This window comes from Lepidochelys kempii, chromosome 2 (genome assembly GCF_965140265.1).
Source record: "Lepidochelys kempii isolate rLepKem1 chromosome 2, rLepKem1.hap2, whole genome shotgun sequence".
In the NCBI taxonomy this organism is placed as follows: domain Eukaryota; kingdom Metazoa; phylum Chordata; order Testudines; family Cheloniidae; genus Lepidochelys; species Lepidochelys kempii.
In genome coordinates this window covers 237,111,593-237,119,114 of record NC_133257.1, presented here as the reverse complement: position 1 = coordinate 237,119,114, position 7,522 = coordinate 237,111,593, and positions in this window count along the sequence as shown.

Below are 7,522 nucleotides of genomic sequence, written 5' to 3'. Positions count from 1 at the left end.
TGTTGATTTCAGACCAATTCCCCAATTTATCAAGATGACTTTGAATTCTAATCCCGTCCTCCAAAGTGTTAGCAACCCAATCATGTTGTGACAAATTACAAAGAGGTCATGTGACATAGTGAAACCCTATCATAGGATAGAAAGGTGTTAATAGCCAATTAGTTACATCTATGGCATCTGTGCCGTAATTAATAGATTCAGAGGCCAAAAGGGACCACTGTGATTGTCTAGTCTGACCTCTTGTGTAACACAGGCCACAGAACTTCCCCAAAATAATTCCTAAAGCATATAATTTAGAAAAACATCCAATCTTGACTTTAAAATTACCAATTACCAACATGACCCTTAGTTAATTGTTCCACTGGTTAATTACCCTCATTGTTAAAAATGTATGATTTATTGCCAGTCTGAATTTGTCTAGCTTCAACTTCCAGCCATTGGATCATGTTATGGCTTTCTCTGCTGGATTGAAAATCCATTATCAAATATTTGTTCCCCATTTAGGTACCTTTAACCTGTGATCATATCACCCGTTAACCTTCTGTTTATTAAGATCAATAGATTGAGCTCCCTAAGTCTAGCACTATAAGTCATGTTTTCCAATTCTTTAATCATTCTCACAGCTCTTCTCTGAATCTTCTCCAATTTATCCACAACCTTCTTGAATTGTGGACACCAGAACTGGATGCAGAATTCCAGCAGTGGTTGCACCAATGGCAAATACAGAGGTAAAATAGCCTCTCTACTCCTACTCAAGATTCTCCTATTTATGTATCCATAGATCACATCTGCCCTTTTTGCCATAGTTTAGTCATTGGGAGCTCATGTTCAGATGATTATCCACTCCCACCCCTCCCCCAAATCTCTTTCAGAGTCACTGCTTCCCAGGATAAAGTCCCCGATCCTCTAAGTATGGCATATATACTTCGTTCTTATATGTATACATATACATTTAGCTGTACTGAAATGTATATTTGCTTGTGCCCAGATTGCCAGCAATTCAGAATCCTTGTTATCCATGACCTCTCCACATCATTATTTACCACTCCCCCAATTTTTGTGTCATCTGCAAACTTTAATCAGTGATGATTTTATGTTTTCTTCTAGGGCATTGATGAAAATATTAAATTGCATAGGGCCAAAAACTGACCCCCTGTAGGATGCCACTAGAAACACACCTGCTTAATGATGAGTCCCCATTTACAATTATATTTTGAGACCAGTCAGTTAGCCAGTTTTTAATCTGTTTGATGTGTTCTGTGTTAATTTTATATCGTTCTAGTTTTTTAATCAAAATGTCATGTGGTTCCAAGTCAAAAACCTTACAGAAGTCTATTACAGCAACACCATTATCTTTATCAACCAAATGTGTAGTCTCATCAAAAAAGATATCAAGTTAGTCTGACAGGATTTTTGTCCCCCATAAACCCATGTTGATTGGCATTAATTATATTACCTTCCTATAATTCTTTATTGATCAAGTCCCATATCAGCAACTCTACTATCTTGCCTGAGATCAATGTTAATTAGTTGCTTCTGAGGGCAGGTCTACACTATCGTTTAAGTTGATCTAATTTATGTCACTCAGGGGTTTGAAAAGGTCACCCCCCTTAGCAACGCAAGTTACAGTGACCCAAGTGCTGCTCACCAGTGCTATGTCAGCAGAAGATGTTCTCCCGCCAACATAGCTGCCATACCTCTCACAGAGGTGGAATAATGATGCTGACAGGCGAGTGCCCTCCTGTCAGCATAGAGCGTCTTCACCAGGCATGCACCAGCAGCAACAGTGCAGTAACATTGCTCCCAGCAACACTGCACCCTGATGTGAAGGGATGCTTGGGTGGTGAGCATGCACCATAATAGGTGGTAACTCCATTCATGCTGGAGGAGGCAGGTGGAGGCAATAAAGGGCCATTACTCCTGCAAAAGTAGTTGGTGCTGGCTAAAAAGTGGACGTGCCCAGGGAAACAGGAAAGAATGAGAATTCAACACTTCCCTTCAGAAGCATCCACTGGTCCATGCTCCATAATACACTGGCAAATATTGATGTTGTCTTTATTCCAATTCAGTGTAAGCACCACCAGAAAGTAGAAAGTATTCTGTAGAAAACTTACCCATTTTAGTCCTTACATTAGTGGTCATATTTTCAATGAGAGCTGCTGGGAGCAGATTTCAAAAATCTACCCAGAAAAGTAAATTTGTTTTAAGTGTTCACATTGGATTTTTAGTAAAAATATTAAGTACTGATGATATTCAGACTCCTGGGGTCAGATCCAGATTAACTTAACTGACTGCAATGGAGTTAGTCCAAACTGATACTCGTGTAACTGAGCTCAGACTCTGGACCTTACTGTTTTAGATCCCCCTAGGTGATTTACAGTTACAGTTACAGTTTCCAGTGATTATTTTCTCCAAATTTTAAAGTTGATTTTTCGCAAACTATTGCTCATTTGGGGGTCATAGTCTGATATACTAACTCATGCTGAGTAGTATCTTACTCCACATATAGATCCATTGACTACAGTGGTATAAAGATGCTACCCAAACTTGAGGAAGGTGATCAGAATCTGGCCCTCTAGAAGTAAAAGTCTGTTTTTATTTGTGTCTTTTAAAAATTGTTTTCTTCAAAATTCTCAGAAAAATTGCCACCCCTGCCTCCATGAAGCCTGGAAATGCACTCCCACGAAGCCTGGAAGCTTGACAATCACAAAGCGATACATGTTTCGGCTTATAGAATATTATATAAAAATCAGGCCTCAAATTTTTGATCCAGTTGAGTGATACCATTTTTAAGCTAAAGCTGGATAGCCAGGTATATACACTAGCAAAAAGACATTATAATGGATTATTGTTGTTAAACTAAAACCTAAGTCGTATGTAAACAATTGTGATGGAAAAATAACAGCCTTACAATCAAACATAACATATTTCTAACTATATAGCATATTTCTCTCTTTAAGGAGATATGTTGTTCTTACCTTGTTTCATTCCTTTAGCAATGGTGCTAAATACTGATTTTGTTTAAAGCTATTATATAGTCTTCTGAGGAGTTTCAAATTCCTCAAACATGACCTATGAGGAAAGGTTGAAAGAATTAGGCACGTTTAGTCTTGAAGGGAAAAAAGACTGACGGGAACCCGATAACAATCTTCAATTATGTTAAAGCCTGCTATAAAGAGGACAGTGATCCATTGTTCTTTATATCCTCTTGGGCTGCACAAGGCAGATTCAGGATGTGTATTAGGAAAAACTTACTAACTATAAGCATAGTTAAACACTGGAATAGGTTACCAAGGCAGGTTATGGAATCCACATCACCAGATGTTTTTTTTAAGACTATGTTAGACGAACACATGTCAGGGATGGTCTTGGTAGTCTCACCACTTCTTCAGCATGGAAGACTGGACTAGATGACCTCTCGAGGTGCCTTCCATCCCTACATTTCTATGAAATTCAATTAACTTCAGTAAAATGGGGTGAGGAAATGTTAACATCCTTTAAGGAAGAGAAATCAGATGAATAGCGGGCTTAGTCACTGATCCTGACTGAAGTTCCAACTATTTTTTATATGTGGTATATTGCTGAAGTGGTGAATATTGTGTATATTTTACATTAGTTAAAGTATCAGATTGCTGGAGTACAAAATGAAGTCCATATACTGTCAAACAGTTCTTTTGCAGTGATCATTGTCCTGAAATAGGAGATATTCTCCTCGCATTAAACTAAGCCATGATGTGCTCTAAACTTAAGAAATCAATTAAATGCAACTGTCTTTAAAGTAAATGGATTAAGACTGTCCACCCTTTATCTCTATAACTCTCAGATATTATTTAAAGATACAATAACTTATCATATGCACAGCATTTTGTGATGTCTAAAGAAAAAATCCTATATCAACTGACATATTTCATGTTTGATTTTGAGGTTCCTATTCTTTACATTACAGTGGTTTTTAAATATGCAAATACAAAACTTTGTTAAAAGAGTAAAAAGTGGACAAGTTTTAAGAGAGCCCATCTAGCACCCAAATACAGACCATGCTTTCTTTACAAAAATTCTACACCTTTAAAGAAAACAACAAGTATTGGAAAGTCCAGATGCAAATGATGAAGGGATCCAGTCAGTTCCTCTCTGCTATATAATTCTTCATCACTTCTTCAGCTGATTTTATACCACCCACCAAAACCTACCTTTGCCCCTTGTTTTGATGTGAAGTAGAAATATGTTGTTGGATATATATACTGTTGATTGTAGAAATTGTTAATTTAGGCCTTGATCTTATAATAAGACCATCTCGAAGAAGAAAAAATTGTAAAAATACTGCAAATATTTGAAGAAATAATTCATGTTACCACTGAAAACCTACAAAACTATAGCAAAATTCTGCTCTCAGTTACACTGGTGTGAATCTGAGTAACTTCACTGTACTGAACAGTGGAATTATTACAGACTTATAACATGTAACTGATCAGAATTTGGGGCTACTAGTGTAAAAAGTCTTGCAAATTACCAAGTAATTTATGTAATTATGCAAGTATGTAATTATGCAAGTAATTGATGCTACAGCAAAGTCCATGGGAGCTTTGTCATTTAATTAATTGAACACAGGATTGACCTGGCTGTGAACACCTTTGTAACATAAACTAGGCATACACTGATGGTGATATCTATTTACAGTGCCATCAGTGTGCTATGATTATATATGTTTTGGGCTAAATTTTTACTGTGCTTATCATGGTCTTATCTGTGTATGTTCACATGAATACTAAAAGTGATAATGATTAATGGCTAATGAATACTCCAGTTAGTAGGACATTTAAACCAGACAGATGAAAGCTACAGTGATAACAACTAAGGATCTGATCCTGCTCTCACAGGACTTCAGTGGTATAAGATTTAACCATAAGAGATTGTTTCTGCAACTAATCTAAATCATTCAATTGTTGACACAGAGAGGAAATTCAAAATGGCAAAATATATATGTATATATATAGCATTTTTCAGGCACTGTATTTAATTTCTCTACCACACAATGATTGTGTCCATGTCTGAACTTTATTTTGACAGCACTCAAACATGTGTTAGGTGTAGAACTAATCAATTAAATTGTTTTTAATGGTTGACTTTATTAATATAACTTCATAAGCAAAATTTTATGAATGAAACAACATTCATTCATAAAACCGGTTACCCCAATAACTGGCCAATTGAGTTTCACTTTCAATCCAATTGCTGCTTAACTTGCTGAAACTTGCACTGTTTCAATATTGTAACTTCTGCTCACTGTTTGTCATTCATTATACTTGTCTCTATTGTAACTTCTGTTCACTGTTTGCCATTCCTTACACTTGTCCATATTGTAACTCAAACTCCATTTTAACTTGTCCCAAACTCCATTTTAAAATGCTCACTTCATTTTGTAAAAGCTTTCTGCAACCTTCATTTCTCCAAAACCCTGCTGTAATCTTATTAGTGTAGTTTAGATGTGTGAATGAGGTATGTATGGATGATGGAATCAACCTCCAGCCCCAGCCTGTCCCAATGAAATAAAGTGTAAACACACAATGGCTGAAGATGCAGACAACAGCCCTGACAAAGTAAGAGGAGTCCACCCTCAAAAGAAAAGAACAAAAGTACAATTGAAGAAACATCAAAGCCAGGTCCTAGGCCGAAAGTCATGTCTGCAGCTGACGGGTGATCAATCACACCCGACCCAGAGGCAGTGTGACACAGCAAGACCGATAGACTCTGGATTCAAACTAAAGCCTACAAAAAGGATGGGTGAGATGGAAGACTCTGAAAGGTAACATTCTGCTGCCAACATGGAAGGGCATCGGTGCATGCCCAACAGAGAGCCAGCTCTTCCTTGTGCCCGGCTTTCCTGGCCAGTTAGCCGCCACAAGCTACAAACCCAAGCCATGAACTCAAGCTACGTTCAGGACTGGTAACTATACAGCAGCTGTAGGATCTGTGTGCGTGTACAAACGAACGTGTGAATGAATGTGAAACTGAATGGAATGTTATAGCTATAACTGACTGCCTGATTCTTTTTGTATTCACAAAAAATGTGACATTTTGTCTTATCCCCTTTAATAAGATCCTGCTGCTTTTTATTTTATTGGTATAATGTAGACCCCTCTGTTGTATTAATTTTAGTGGAATAAATGGGCCCAAAGAGTCAAAGGTGTTAACATGACCCTGTCACTGTACAATATTAAATAAGTTTCAGGGTTCCAAGTATAGAGACCTCAGCTTAATACCATGGCAAAAGTATTAAACATCTTTTTAATGTTTTATTAAACCTTACAGAAAAAGAAAGAAAATTAGTTAAAGCTTTTGAAATGTAAAGTATTAAGAAGGACTTCCATTTTAACAACACCCCTCTTTTTCTTTAGCTGAAGAGAGATTTTTAGAAGGAAAAAACCCTGTTTCAGAGTCTCTTAGATGGTAATAATTGTCCTTTTTGGGGAACACAGAAACAGTTCATTGGAATGGGCTGGAGCTGCTGTTGAAATTCGATCCTGTTTCCTAGAAGGCAAACACACACAAGCGGGAGAGAAAAGAAAAAGAAAATATAGCTTCTGTCTCTGATGTTGACTTTTCCTTACAACCTCACTGCTGGAAAGACACAGGCATGGCACGCAGTCTTACTGTACGAGCATCGGACTATTTAGAGCATTGCTTTTAGCTGCCTCTTTGGGTACGGACTCACAGCAATGTTCCAAAATATACAGTCTTGACTGGCTAAGCCACAGACTCTTTTAAACAGATGGCAAAAGGAGAGGGATAGAAAAGAAAGGAAGTGAGCAGGGGAAGGAAAAGGATACATAGATTGGAGGGCAACAAAGTCTCACATTGCAGGTGGTGTTATGGATTCAACCTGAGCCAGCAGAGGTGGTGGTATCATCTAGGTCCCACTCTCTGGCCCAGAGTAGTCAGGATTTTTTTCACAATCAGGACAGTGAAGTCCTAACAGTGTTATGGTGGATCCCATGGTCAGGGCCATCCCTAGCCATTTTGGTGCCCTATGCAGCCCCCTCATGGGGGTGCTGTGTGGTGCCCCAGGCCTCTCCGGGAGCAGGGGGTCTGGCCCCAGGCCTCCACAGGGGAGCAGGAGCAGGCTTGGGTGGGCAGGGGGAAAACCGCCCCCCAGCACAAGCCGGTGGAGCAGGTTGGGGCTGGGTCGCTCCACTTCCTGCCTCCTAGTGAGTGCAGGGCGAGGCCAACCCCATACTCATGGGGTGGCAGGAAGTGGAGTGACCCAGCCCCAGTCTACTCTGCTCTGCTCCCCTTGGGGCTCCCAGCCTTGGGGCTTGGGGGGCCAGGGGGAAACCGCCCCTCAGCACTCACCGGCTGTGCGTCAGGGGAGCGGAGGGGGCTGGAGTGGAGCAGGGGTGGGAAGAGGTGGGGCTGGGGCCGAGCATGGGTGGGGGCCGTGGGGAAGAGGTGAAGCAGGGGCTGGAGCAGCACGCAGCTGCTTAGGGCACCAGGAAATTTTTCCTGGTGCCCTATGCAGCTGCGT